Genomic DNA, 13,717 nt, shown 5'->3' with positions numbered 1-13,717 from the left:
CGTATACTCCGAAGGTGCACATCACACACACACCTTGGCCTTCAGGTTATTCCAAGCTCATTTCTGCCCCAGGGTGCAGGCTTGTGCCCCCCTGCCCAACACCTGGGTTCTTCTTTTTCTTCTACATCGGTGAGAAGCCACCCTGCAAGAGGCCTTCTGTGCTGTGGTCCACCCAGCCCTACCCTCCCCCTTCTTCTGAGGCTACATTTTTCTTCCTGGTTTTTGTTTGTTTATTTTATCACTACCTGATTTTTTTTTTTTATTTACGTGTTCCTTGATTTTTCTCTCCCCTACTACTAAGACAAGTGAAGATAGGGATTTTTTCTTATTCGTTGTTGCCTCTCCAGCACATAGATCATTGCCTGACAAATTGTAATTATGCAATAAATATTTGTTGCATGAATAAATAAAAGTGTGGCAAACACATTGCTTTAGCTTGGAGCAGTGCGTTATTAGGGTGGCTTTGGAGCCCAATGGGGACTATGGCCAGGCTAAACTCTTTCTACCCTTAGAGGGACCCCTTCTTGGTGCCTGTTGCCCGTGGAATGTGGCTGTTCCCAAGCTGCTCTTGAACAGCAGGACTAGAGGCCCAAGTAAAGTTTAAGAGTGTCCCATTTGGCAGCTTGGAAGGGAATTTGCCTACCTGAGCGCTGATGGAGTCTTCTAAAGGTCTGGCTTTGTGTGCAAACCAAACTTGGTCTTGGGTGGGCCAGCCCCTTGCATTATCTGATTGAATTGTGAGCCCCAGACATCACGCATCCATCATTTTAGCACCGTGAGAACTCACGGCATGCCAGTCAACGAGGCCCTGCCCCTTTTCATTTTTCTTTGTCATCTCTAATGCCAGTGCCAGTGTGAGGGCAGTGGTAGGGTGACGCGGTGAGGTACAGGGACAAGAAGGTGCTGTCCCGGGAGCCTGCAGCCTTTCCAAGGGGAAGATCCTCAACTCCGGTGAGCACCAGAATGGTGTGAATCAGGGAATTTTTTTTTTTTTTTTTTTTTGGTATCAACATTGTCAACATTTACATTCGCTTTACACATTGGATTTGCATCTGAAAAGACCAACTATAATCAACATTTAAGGGATAACGCTCATATTTGCATATGATTGAGCAGACGTGTTAAGTAATTTCAGCCTGGCTGTTGCTAGGTAACCAATTAATAATGCTCTACATTTCATTAAAAATTGGGTTCTATCTTTGCTTTCATTTAACTTTACAATTTGGCTGCTTGTGCTGCTTTTTTTTCTTCTTTCTCAGTAAATTGTGACAGATAAATTATCGTTTTACTACATTTATTTCTGTGATTACAGTTGTTAGTCATATCTGTCAATACAACTTCAAAGATTTTTTTTCCTTAAACGCTTGGTTGGGGGAACTGAAGGTTAACTGTTAATCATTTTTTCCTTTATAAGACGATGGGGACTTAAGTCATATTTTCCTGAAAGCCTCAAAACTTGTGGGTTAACAACAACAAAAAAAATTAAAGCAATCGTCCCTGTTTCCTAATTGCACCTTCACGGTGTGGTGACTAATAATTAGAATATTAGTCACTATTCAGAAAGTGACAGACAGCTGATTAAGCATTCAGCTGCATTTTGCTTCTTTCTGTGTTTCCTTGGTTTGTGGGCTACCCCAGGTTCTGTCCTTTATGCAGTGAAATTAAAATTTTCGTGACTTTATTTCACATAATAGACTCCTGCTCTTATGAAGAGAAAATACACTCTTAGCCACTGTAAGTGCCTCTTTGAACCAATCAACTGGGCAGGTGTATTTAAACGGTCATGACGTTTTGCAGTTTAGCATTTTGTAGAATTGATCTGTTCAAAATGTTCGTTAAAAAGCAAAATTAGTTCCTATTCACATCTGTTTCACAGCATTTGAATCGCTTTCTTTGGGTGATGCATACAGATGCTTCTGGTTGCCCAGCTTAGCTGAAAGGGCGATCTTTCTTGCCTGTGTTCTAAGGGCTAAATAAAGCTGATTAGAATATTTTCTACTCTGCTTTGGTCTTTTGGATCTGAAGGTCTCCTGCCGACGAGGATACGGGATTTGGAAGCGGAGAGCCCCGGAGTCAAAATATGGCTCCTTAGCCTCCTCTCTGCCTCTGCCTCAGTGCCCTCCTTTGTTGGATAAGGAAGGAAGTGCAGCAGCACCGGGAGAAGACGACGGGACACCTCCGATTGCCGGGGGCGGGGCTGGCAGTGGGTACTTGGCCAACATTCCTTCCGTTTCGGTCAAGGGCTCTGCTGGAGCACTGGCCTGGTGCTCGGGCCGCCATGACAGAGGGCCACAGGCTGGGCGGCAGGCAGTTTTTTCCTCACAGTCCTGCAGCCTGGAGGTCCCAGATCCAGGTGTCGCAGGGCTGGTGTCCTCTGAGGCCCTTCGCTGGGGCCTGCAGCGGCCACTTCCCTTCTGTGTCTTCACGGCCCTCCGTGTGTCTGTGTCCCAGTCTCCTCTTCTGAGATCAGGACTGCAGCCACAGTGGGTTACAGCCTGCCCTAAGGGCCTCAGTGAATACGATCACCTCTTTAAAGGCCCTGTCTCTGAATACAGTTCCTGTTCTGAGGTACTGGGGGCTAGGACTTCAGCATATGAATCTGTAGGGGGAAGGGACACAACTTAGCCCTTAATGGCCAATGACCGAGAAGCTGCACATGGCACATTGCTGTCTCCAGTTGCTCGGTTTGTGTCCTACTCAGTGGTCAAAACAGCCGGGACATCAACTGAAAAGGTCAGGAAGTGAGGTTCCTCGGTTATGACTTTTCTGGTTAGGTCAGAGTTGACCAGAAACACTCAATAATGTTTCATGCCTCCATCTCGTTATTTTTGGTATATAAGCTCTACACCCAGCTTGGGGCTTGAACTCACAACCCTGAGTTCAAGAGTTGCATGCTCTAGCGACTGAGCCAGCCAGGGACTCCTTACCCCTTTTTTGGATATATTCTTTTTTTTTTTTTTTTAAATGTTTTATTTATTTCTGAGAGAGAGAGAGACAGCGTGAGCAGGGGAGGGTCAGAGGGAGACGGAGACACAGAATCTGAAGCAGGCTCCAGGCTCTGAGCTAGCTGTCAGCACAGAGCCTGACCCGGGGTTTGAACCCACAAACTGTGAGAGCATGACCTGAGCCCAAGTCGAAGTCGGATGCTTAATGGACTGAGCCACCCAGGTGCCCCGGATATATTCTTTTTAAGAAAAAATTTTTTAAGTTTATTTATTTTGAGGGAGAGAGAGAGTGTGAGCAGGGAAGTGGTAGAGCGAGAGAGAGTCCTATGCGGCTCCACGCTAGCAGCACAGAGCCCGATGTAGGGCTCAAACTTATGACTCATGAGATCATGACTTGAGCCAGTCAGACACTTCACCAGCTGAGCCACCCAGGTGCCCCTGGGTATATGCTAAGGCCAGTTTTTCATGACCTTAGTATACACAAGGATCATCAGCCTTGGGATCTTAAGATCCTTGTTTTTAGCTCCCGTTGTTGCTCGATGTGGATATATAAAGTGTAGGTGTGACAGGGACAAATGTTCATTTCCCTGGAAAAATGTCCATTTAAAGACATTGTAGAAAAGGATTTGGTTCTGGGGTGGCTGGCAGTGGCCAGGTTTGGGTCAGTACTTAAACGAGCAGTTGGAATTCAGTGACACAAGTACTATAGAGAAAGTTACTCATTCATTCAGCTAATACTATGCCTACTATGTGCCATTGTGCTAGTCACCGGTTATAGTGCTAAATGAAAATAGTTATGATCCCTACTCTTATGGAGCTATAGCCTACTGAGGAAATAGATTTTAATCAAGTAGTATCACGGTTCTAACAGTATAGTTCCAATAAACCAGGGAAGGAAAGGCATGTGAGACTATGAGGGTGAATCATGGTGGGGCTCAGGGATGGCTTTCTGGGTTCAACTGACATCTGAAGGGTGGGGAGCAGTAGAGGCTGTGGTGCCGGGGTCAGTCACGAGTTAGAATATGAGCAGGAACATTTTGACACAGTAGACTGCATATGCAAAGGCCCTGAGGCCGAAAGGAACTTAACATGGAAGGCAGGAAGTGAGAAAATGGCAGTATAGTTAGAGGAGAGAGTAAAGGAAGGTGTAGTGGGAGCTGTAGCTGGAAAGCTTCCTAAGAAGACTGGAGGAGTTGGCAAAGACTTCCTAGGGAAATGACATCTGTATCTTTCAGTATAAATATAGTTGAGTTCTTCTGGTAGAGAAGAGGGAGAGGTAATTTTAGATAGAGAATATCAGTAACTTGGTATGTTCAGTGTGGCTTGAATGTCACTTCTAGGAACGAACCCCATCATTCCATTTAACGGAAGTTCATGCTTCAGTGGGTTCATGCTAACTAGGATTTTACTAGATTTGCAATTTTGAGATGTATCTGCCTACATTTTTGCAGGGACTCGTTAAATAGAGAATGAATGAAGGAAGGAATGAACACATAATGCTGTGTTACTGAGTGGGTGGGGGTGGTGAGTGGTATGCCAGGGTGGACATAACCTTAGAGGCAGTGATACATCTGTGTTTCATCTGCTCAGGTCTGTGGCTGATAGAAGGCTGGCTGCCCTGACATGTCAGGCCCCCCGTCTCTGTCTCCTCCTCCTCTGCAAGACCCGGGAGGCCTTCTGAAATACTGATCGCTGGCCCAGCATCATCCCAGTTTCCTGAATCAGTCCCCGCTCAAGGCAGGGAAGACCAGAAAGAGTTCCAGTCCACCGTCTGGGTCAGGAGTTATTGTTAGTTCGACCTGGGTCATGGTGGCCCAGTTTGGGTAAGCGAGGTTCAGATAATCACATAAGCTGAGCTGTAGAGCTTGATCCAGGCACAGTGGGCAATCCAAACTGGATGGAAGATATCCTGTCTGCAGGGGAGGAGTGGGAGGGAAAGCTGCAAGGGTGGAGAGGGGAGGGGGCACGTTAGATACTGGCCCCCCCCCGCCGGGGCAGCCAGCTGTGTCTCTGGCAGAGTGATGTCATTTGGTCTGGACTCTGGAATAAATCTTTGTTTTCTTCCCCAAAGAAGCTACAATCAGAAGATTTTGGAGCTTACCATATTCTTGTTTTCTGCTTTTAACAATTTGTTTGCTTAGATAGAAACAAACAAGGCTATTTGCTAGCTGGTGTTAGGTAGGAAGTCTCTGCATTTCGAAGGTTTTCATAAATGTAAGGAATATTCTTTGATCTTGAAAACCAAGATTTTCTTCCCACCAAACTATTCTTCCAGGTCCAAAGATAGCTTGAGAGAGAACTATTGGTGGCTTCCAAGGTTGTGGGATTCAGCTATACCAAAAGAGCATGACATTGAGGGATTGTTATAAATCGAGGGCACAGATTTACTTGTGAATAATGGAACAGCTGCCTAAAACAACATCTGAAGGGCAATTACCTCTAGTCTAATTTGATGAACGTGGGCTTCATAATCTGTGGCCAATTAAGTATTATCAGTTCTTCTTAGCTCTCCAGAGAAACATACAAACATGAGCCACTCTTATCTACATTGACCACATGTGCATGACTGTACTTCTGTTAAATCTGACCTTTTTCCAGCTCAAGCAAAGGATAAACGGGCCCTTCACTTTGATGAGATTCAGGACACATTACTGAGCACCCATTGCTATTTTAGTAGGTATGCGGAGTGGGATGTGAAGACCACACGTGCATTTTTGAATTTCTTGGAATAGTGGGGAGGAAAGCACATGGAGTTAGGGAAATAGAAGTGGAGCTCATATTAAAAATCTTGGCATTTCTAGGGGCGCCTGGGTGGCTCAGTCAGTTAACCATCCGACTTTGGCTCAGGTCATGATCTTATGATTCATGGGTTCAAGCCCCACGTCGGGCTGTGTGCTGACCAAGCTCAGAGCCTGGAGCCTGCTTTGGATTCTGTCTCTGTCTCTCACTCTCTGTCTGTCTGTCTCTCTCAAAAATAAACAAACATTAAAAATAATTTTTTAAAAAAAATTGGCATTTGTACATCATGCTACACCTCCTTGCTTTGTAGTTGACACCTGGTCTCTACTGGCTTGTTCCGAATTATACTTTTCACGGGGCTGTTCTGATTTTGCACTTGCAGGTGCTTTTAATGATGTCTCCATTAACCCCTACCTGCGTGCTCCTGTCCTTGGCAGCTACTTCCTTCAGAAAGCTCTCTGGCTCCCAGCGGGGGCAGCTCCCTGGCCGGGGTGGAAGGGAAAGCATTGATATGGCAGGATAAAGGAAGCCCTGGATTTCTTGGCGGTGGGGAGGAGAGAGCCATCTAGAATCTGGACCATCGATGGGCTTAGGGCTTCATTGTTTAGCATCCTTGAGCTCTCCAGCAATTTTCAGGCAGCAGAGAGTTGGAAAGAGGACAACTGTGTAGCACCAGGCGAATCCACCAGGTTTTTCCAGGTTAGTTAGGCCTCAGGCAGGCAGTAGCTCTCAGCAGATTGTCAGACAGCCTGGGAGCGTGCACAGGATTCCAGTAGGGAAGAACTGCACACATCCAGCAACCCAGACATCTCCCTCCACCCCCAGGGACAAAGAAGAGGATGCCTGCCAGTCGGCATAATATATATTCACTTTTCTTTTTTTTAAAGTTTGATACTATGCCTTAATCTCCCTGTGCCTCAGCTTTCTGAGGCAGCAAGATGGGTTTGATGAACTGGTGTCTGACATTTCCTTCGGCAGGAATGTTCTGTGATTATGGAATTCTAGGAAGTACAAAGAAGAGAACAAGTATCTGGTCTTCAGAGATCTCCGTTGTAATTAGGGAGTGTCATTAAACCCATGAAAAGAAATCTCTCTCTCTCTCTCTCCCCCCAGAAGCACTTTACAAGATAAGCGATGTGACAAGGACTGATGGCCCCCCTCGTGAGCATAGGTACCCAGGAAATTCTTTAGGGAAATTGGAGGGTTTGGATTCAGCATTTCAGGATGGGCAGGGTTTAGAGGGTAGGAAAGGAGAAGACATTTTCAGAGCAGAAAGCTGAGAGGAGGCCAGAGTGGGACATTCAGAAAAGACTGCATCTGTCTTGCTCACTCCTGGTTTTTTAAGGTATCGTTGAATATATAATCATACTAGAGTATAAATTCCAGTATCGATTTATTTATAGATAATGTTTATAATTATCTAGGAGACTAGTAGAGTGAAGGGCTAGAAGAAGTTAAGATTAAGTAGGAGTTTTGTCTGTTCAGCGATGTGTCCCAAATGCCTAAAATAGTGCCTGGCCAACAGGGGGACTCAGTAAATCTTTGTTGAATAAATGAACTGATCAGTGACATGATTTCAGGCTGTCATGTAAGTAATGGGGAACACTGGAAGTTTGGGCACCATTTAGGAAAGGTACCTGGCAACTGTTTGTAGCATTGCATGTGAATGGAAGAGTGAGGAAAGAAGGAAATGAGTTGAAAGAATATGAAGTAGGAGTGCCTGGGTGGCTCAGTTGGTTAAGCATCCGACTTCAGCTCAGGTCATGATCTCCAGGTGGTGAGTGCATCAGGTTCTGTGCTGACAGCTCGGAGCCTGGAGCCCACTTCAGATTCTGTGTCTCCCTCTCTCTCTCTCTGCCCCTCCCCTGCTCACACTCTGTCTCTCTCTCTCTCTCAAAAATAAGTAAACATTAAACAAATGTCTTAAGGAAAATATGAAGTAGGCACAGGGTCATGAAGAGGGTCTAATAATTAGTGGCACTGGAAACAGAAAGGAGGAACAGGAGAGAGGACATCACAAAGACTAGGTGAGTGGCTGTCGAGTGGCTGTCGGCTGTCGTAAGGTGTGAAGGGAAGCAGAAGATGCCTAAGAGGTAAGGTGGTGTGAAGGAATCCGAGTAAGCTGGAAAATGATAATATTATTAATATAGATGGCAAAACAACATACGGCTTTGTTTGTAGTAGGGAAGGGGCTGTGGGCCTTAGTGGTTAGTTTTAGATACCTAGAATTGCCTTCATTAGGCATTTGCAAATTTAAGAAAAGGTTAACACTCGAGAGTCATCTCAGGACCAGAGATCAGGTTTGCGCATCTCTCTCGTGTGTCCATAGGCTGATGTAGGAAGCAACAGCTTGGGGGGGGGGGGGGGGGGGGGGGGGGGGGGGGGGATGTGGGAGAGAGGGAGGCCACCCCGGAAATAGCGTATGTGCAGCCTCCGTGTCTGGGTTCACAGGGCTCTGGCTTCCACCTCAGCCTGGATTCTTTTAGACACATCACAGAGGTTCCTTGTTCCTGTCTGGGAGAGCTTTTACTCCTTAGAATTCTTCTGAACCACTTCCCTGGCATTTCCTTTATTTCCTATATAGGATCATTTTGTTGTTGTTATTTTTCTGCTCCCATTATCCTGTGTAAAACGTCATAATTCATATCTAACACATGAACATCCCCTGTTGGAACTGATCCCCTTGCTAGTTTTGAAGGATATGCTACTTATAACTGTGTGTGTGTGTGTGTGTGTGTGTGTAAATCTCTTAGACACTGTGTGTGTGTGTGTGTGTGTGTGTAAATCTCTTAGACACTGAACTGTAATAACTAATTTTACAACCTCACATAGTAGGGAAATCTATGCAATATGCATTGATTGGATATTACAGAGTGCTGATATGCGTGATAGGAGTCAAGATTGGAGTAGAAGGGCATTTACTATAGAATACTATACCTTTCTCATTTTTACCTCAAAAATTCCAGTTTACTAGAAACTTTTGAATAGAAACAATTGGGAACGTTAAGTCCTTGTTAAGGAATATTATTTCTCCTATTCGTTTTGGCAACACAAAAACTAAAATTGGAACATTACAGAGAAGATGACTTGGCCCTGTGTAAGGATGACAAACCAGTTCGTGAAGCATTCCGTATTTGTATTTACCTTTTTGAAAACTCCAAAAAATATCACTTTTCACTTTTCCAGCTGAGGTGGACCAGATATTTTCTGAACTGCCTGTTTTTAAATCCTTTTTATAAATCTTTTGAATGTCACATTGGTGAGCATATAAAGTGAATTTGACCAGAATTCTGTGATTGATGAGAGTTCTGCCAACCTTTTTTTTTTTTTAACCATAATTTTAAAAGTAAGCTCTATGCGCAATGTAGGGGGTCAAACTTAATTTTTTAACGTTTATTTATCTTTGAGATAGAGACAGAGAGTGAACAGGGGAGGGGCAGAGGGCGAGGGAGACACAGAATCCAAAGCAGGCTCCAGGCTCTGAGCTGTCAGCACAGATCCCGCACGAGGCTTGAACCCACACGCCGTGAGATCAGGACCTGAGCTGAAGTCAGACACCTAACCAACTGAGCCACCCAGGCGCCCCTGTAGGGGTCAAACTTATAAAAAAAAAACCTGAGATCCAGATCCTCATGCTCTACCAACTGAGCCAGCCAGGTACCCCCAAAAATCTGCTGATTTGCTTTATTTTATTTTTTATTTTATTTACTAAGCTTTACACCCAACGTGGGGGCTTGAACTCACAACCCTAATAAGATCAAGAGGCGCAGAATTTTACCAAACTTTAATTGTGGTGTACTCCTTGCCTTTTAAACAGATTATTTGTGAAAATTAATTTAACAACTTTGAATTATAAACTTCTCAATGGCAGTTTGCATCTGTATATCTCTTCAAGTCAAGCATCTGCTGTGAAAATATTGACGTCAGTGTGGGAGGAAGGACAGTGCTATATGAGTGAGTTTCATGAAACTTGGCAGTTCCCATAAAGAAACTGCATGGCGTAAATTGTATTTACTGCTGTAGTGTCTAGACTAAAGAATTAGAATCATGAGTTTATAAAAATCCAGGTTGCTGTCTAACAAAATAGAAAGCTATTTAAAAATTATGTTTCCAATGGGATAATAATGAAATATTTAGTATGTGGTATTGGGCCAAGTGGGTAGATGTCTGGAGAAAGGTGAGGTTGATTCTATATCTCATACCATTCAAAATAAACTCTTTCTTGATGTAGTTCATTTTATATGATGATCACTGGTACTCAAGAGAATTATGATAAAAAAATTTATCTGAGAAATCAGAAGACAATTCATAAAATGTCTGGCCTACCTCAGTTGGAACAAATGAAAAATGATTTGTAACAAATATTTTAAAATATGGGTATATATTCATATCTGCTTAAAATCTTAAAAGGACTGGAAAAAACATGGGTATTTTCTTATTTTTATGAAGAAGGCCTTTTTAACTATGACTTAAATTTCAGAAACCATAAATGAAAAAGACTGGTAACTTCAGATAAAAAATTTTACCTGGTAAAAACCACAGTCAGTAAATTCAAAAGACAAATGACAGTCGGAGAAAAAATATTTGTAAAGGGCAAAGGGTTAATCTCTACATAAAGAGCTCCTACAAATAAGAAAATGGCTGGCAGACCAGTAGAAAAATGGGCAAAGGACATGTTCACAGAACATGAAATGCAGATTGTCTTTATACCAAAGAAAAGATCTTTAAACTCCAACCTAATAAGAGAAATGCACATTTAAACCTTGCTGGAGTAATGCTTTTCACTTCATCAGATTGGCAAAAATTCTAAAGCATGATGATTCTGCATTGTTGACCAGATGTGGAAAAATTGTCACTGTACTTGTTGTGAGATTTCAAAATAGCACAACCTTTATGAAGGCCAGTTTGGCAGTATCTATCAAGATTACAAATGCAATTACCCTTTGACCCAGCAGCAATTTGGCTCTGGTAATTTCTCCCTGAAGGTACATCTGAATACATATAAAGTGAGGCACGTAGGAGGTTTTCATTAGACCATTGTTTGTAATAGAAGAGGCTGGAAACAATTCAAATATCATTCATGAGTAGAGTCTGGTGAAATAAACCGTGACCCATCCATACAATTGAATATTGTGTAGCATTTAAAAAAAAAAAAAAACACGGAAACCCTATGCAGTAATATGGAAAGATCTCCAAGATATGTGATTAAAAGAAAAAAGCAAGGTATAGAACAGAGTACGTGGTATGCTACCTTGGGTGTAGAAAGAAAAGGGACAGAATACGAGTCTACGTGCATATCTGCTTTTATCTGGATGAAGACATATTGAAAGGATAATAAACAAATAAAAGAAACTCAGTAGAAATGTTTACCTTTAATGGGGGGCAGGAGGTGGGTGGATAGAAAAGGGATGAGAGCAGTACTCTTTGGTCGATACACTGCTGTACTGTTTTTATTTGTGAACCAGGTGAATCACTGCCGATTCTAAACAAAAAGTAAGCTTCATGTTTGCTATTTGTCCAGGGAATGAACATAGCTTAGCATATCTCCAGAGATGGAAATATCTGCCCAGAACTTTATCATCCCTCGTTTGGACTTATAGCTAGAGCTTCCTAAGTGGGTCTTGTATTTGGCTTATCTAGAGCAGTGCTCTCCAAAATAGTAACCACTGGCCACCTCTGGCTTCTGAGCGCTTCACATGTGGCTTATCCAAGTTAAGATGTGCTAAGTGTGTGATTTAGAAGACTTAGTACAAGAAAAAGAAAGGAATGCAAACTATCTCATTAATAATTTACAAAATATATTGACTTCATGTTGAATGATAATAGTTTGGATTTGGCGGTTAAAATATATTATTAGATTCATTTCACTTTTTTTTTTTTTTTCCTTAGATGTGGCTACTAAAAAACTTAAAATTATATATGTGGCTTGGCTCTGGGGCTCACATTTTATATTATTATTATTTTCTTCTGCACAGCACTGGTGTAGACCCCTGTCCACACTGGCATGTCTGCCAGAATCACTTTCTTAAAAAAACAAAACAAACAAGAAACACAACTGAATATGCCTAAAAACCCTCATTGACTCCGAGATGTCTATAGGGACCCTTTGTAATAGTCTCTGAGATGCTTCCTTTGCCAGCTCCCCACCTCCCCTCGTATACAAACACTGCTTCTCTTCACTCCTTGGACTGCAGGCTCCTTCATAAATGTGAGTCTGTGAACGCACTGTCCTCTCTCCTCGCAGTGTTCCTGAGCCTCCCTTTCATTGCCTTGAAAACTCCCTACTCATTTTAAAAAGCTACTTCACGCGGCCCCTTCTTTGATGAAGTCTCCCTAGGTCCTCTGTCCTGTTTGCTTATGGCACTTGGTGTCCCTCGGTGTTCTCATGCTTCTCACCTGATACTGCCATTAATCTTTCCAAGGTATTGTCTCCCTCACCAGACTGTGAGCTCCTCAAGGATGGAACTCTCATCGTCTTTGTATTCCCACAGCCTGAAACTGCCAGGAAATCGACTTCAGAAAGTCACTAGGAAAATGAGGTTGGTTGTGTTTTGTTGCAAGCACACCGTGCCCCATTTGCCTGGCTGGTGCTTCTAGTCAGGTCTGTGTATTAACAAAAGCAGGTTCAGGGGCGCCTGAGTGGCTCAGTCGATTAAGCATCCGACTTTGGCTCCGGTCATGATCTCGTGGTTTGAGTTCGAGCCCCGCGTTGGGCTCCGTGCTGAGAGCTCGGAGCCTGCTTCAGATTCTGTGTTTCCCTCTCTCTCTGCCCCTCCACCACTTACACTGTCTCTCTCTCAAAAATATGTCAACATTAAACAAAATTTGGGGTGCATCTGGTTGGCTCAGTCGGTTGAGTGGCCAACTTCGGCTCAGGTCATGATCTTCCCAGTGTTCGTGAGTTCAAACCCCGCATTGGACTCTGTGCTGACAGCTCGGAGCCTGCTTCGGATTCTGTGTCTCCCTCTCTCTCTGCCCCCGACTCCACACACTCCCCCCCACCCCACTCATGCTCTTTTTCTCTCTGTCTCTCAAAAATAAATAAACGTTTCTTTTTTAAATAAAAAGACCTCCTTCTTTAAAGAAAAAAAAAAAAGAATAGGCCTCTTTGGAATCTTCTAGCTTTAATTAAACAGGCCAGCCTCCCTATAGGCAGAAGATTACACACTGCAGAGTCATCAGCGGCACCAAACCCATAGTGAGGCCTGGCCTTCAGGGCTGTGTTCAGACTGGAAGTTGAGAGGCGTTTGTGGTCAGTCAGAGAGCAGAAATCTCTAGCCTGGCCACGTGCCTGGGTTTCCAGAAGGTAAAGGGGGCGGGGGTTGCCGGAAGGTGAAAGCACGTGTGGAGCCCGGCCAGCCACAAGAAGGCTGCGAGCTGGGAGAATGAAGTCCACGGTCTTGTCCACGGGCTCTTGACCTTGGCAACTGTCTCTGTGCAAAGCCGTTGCTGCTGGTTAAGATTTCCATTGTCCTTCTCTTCTGCTCATGGGGAACTAAGCTTTTGCTTGAAAGAGAAATAAGTGAAATAGCCAGGATCTGTGAAGCGAAGAGGTTTTAGAAGGAAAAAGTAGGATTTTGCAAGAAATGTCTCTCCTTAGCTAAGTAACTGAAAGGACTCATGCTTACGCCCAGATTTTAGAAGCTTCCTTACCATTGTTCAGAATCTGTTTCTTCCTTCCTTCCTGCCTTCCTTCCTGCCTTCCTGCCTTTCTCTTTTTCTTTTTTTCTCTCTCTGTCTCCCTCCCTCCTTCCCTCCCTCCCTTTCTCTCTCTCTCTTTCTTTCTAATGTTTTTAAAGTTTGGGTTTTTTTTGTTTGTTTTTTTTTTGAGAGAGACAGCGCAAGCTGGATAAGGACACAGACAGAGAGAATTCCAAGCAGGCCCTGCACAGTCTGTGCCGGAACACAGGGATTGCTCCACCCTATACAGGGCTTGAACTCAAAAAACTGAGATCATGACCTGAGCTGAAATCAAGACTTGGACGTTTCACCGATGGAGCCCCCCAGGCACCCCGGATCTGTCTACTTCTTCC

At 43.8% G+C, this 13,717-nt stretch overlaps 1 protein-coding gene and 1 pseudogene across 1 annotated transcript in view; both read left to right on the top strand.

The window, feature by feature from the left end:
• The window catches only part of JAZF1 (JAZF zinc finger 1), a 346,073-nt gene that overhangs the window by 55,462 nt on the left and 276,894 nt on the right, over positions 1 to 13,717 (top strand). The window lies entirely within an intron of this gene.
• LOC120230352 lies at positions 8,722 to 8,822 on the top strand (annotated as a pseudogene).

Source organism: Hyaena hyaena, unplaced genomic scaffold, assembly GCF_003009895.1.
Source record: "Hyaena hyaena isolate Hyena2069 unplaced genomic scaffold, ASM300989v1 scaffold_40, whole genome shotgun sequence".
NCBI classification, from domain to species: Eukaryota; Metazoa; Chordata; class Mammalia; order Carnivora; family Hyaenidae; genus Hyaena; species Hyaena hyaena.
This window is presented reverse-complemented; position numbering and strand designations above follow the sequence as displayed.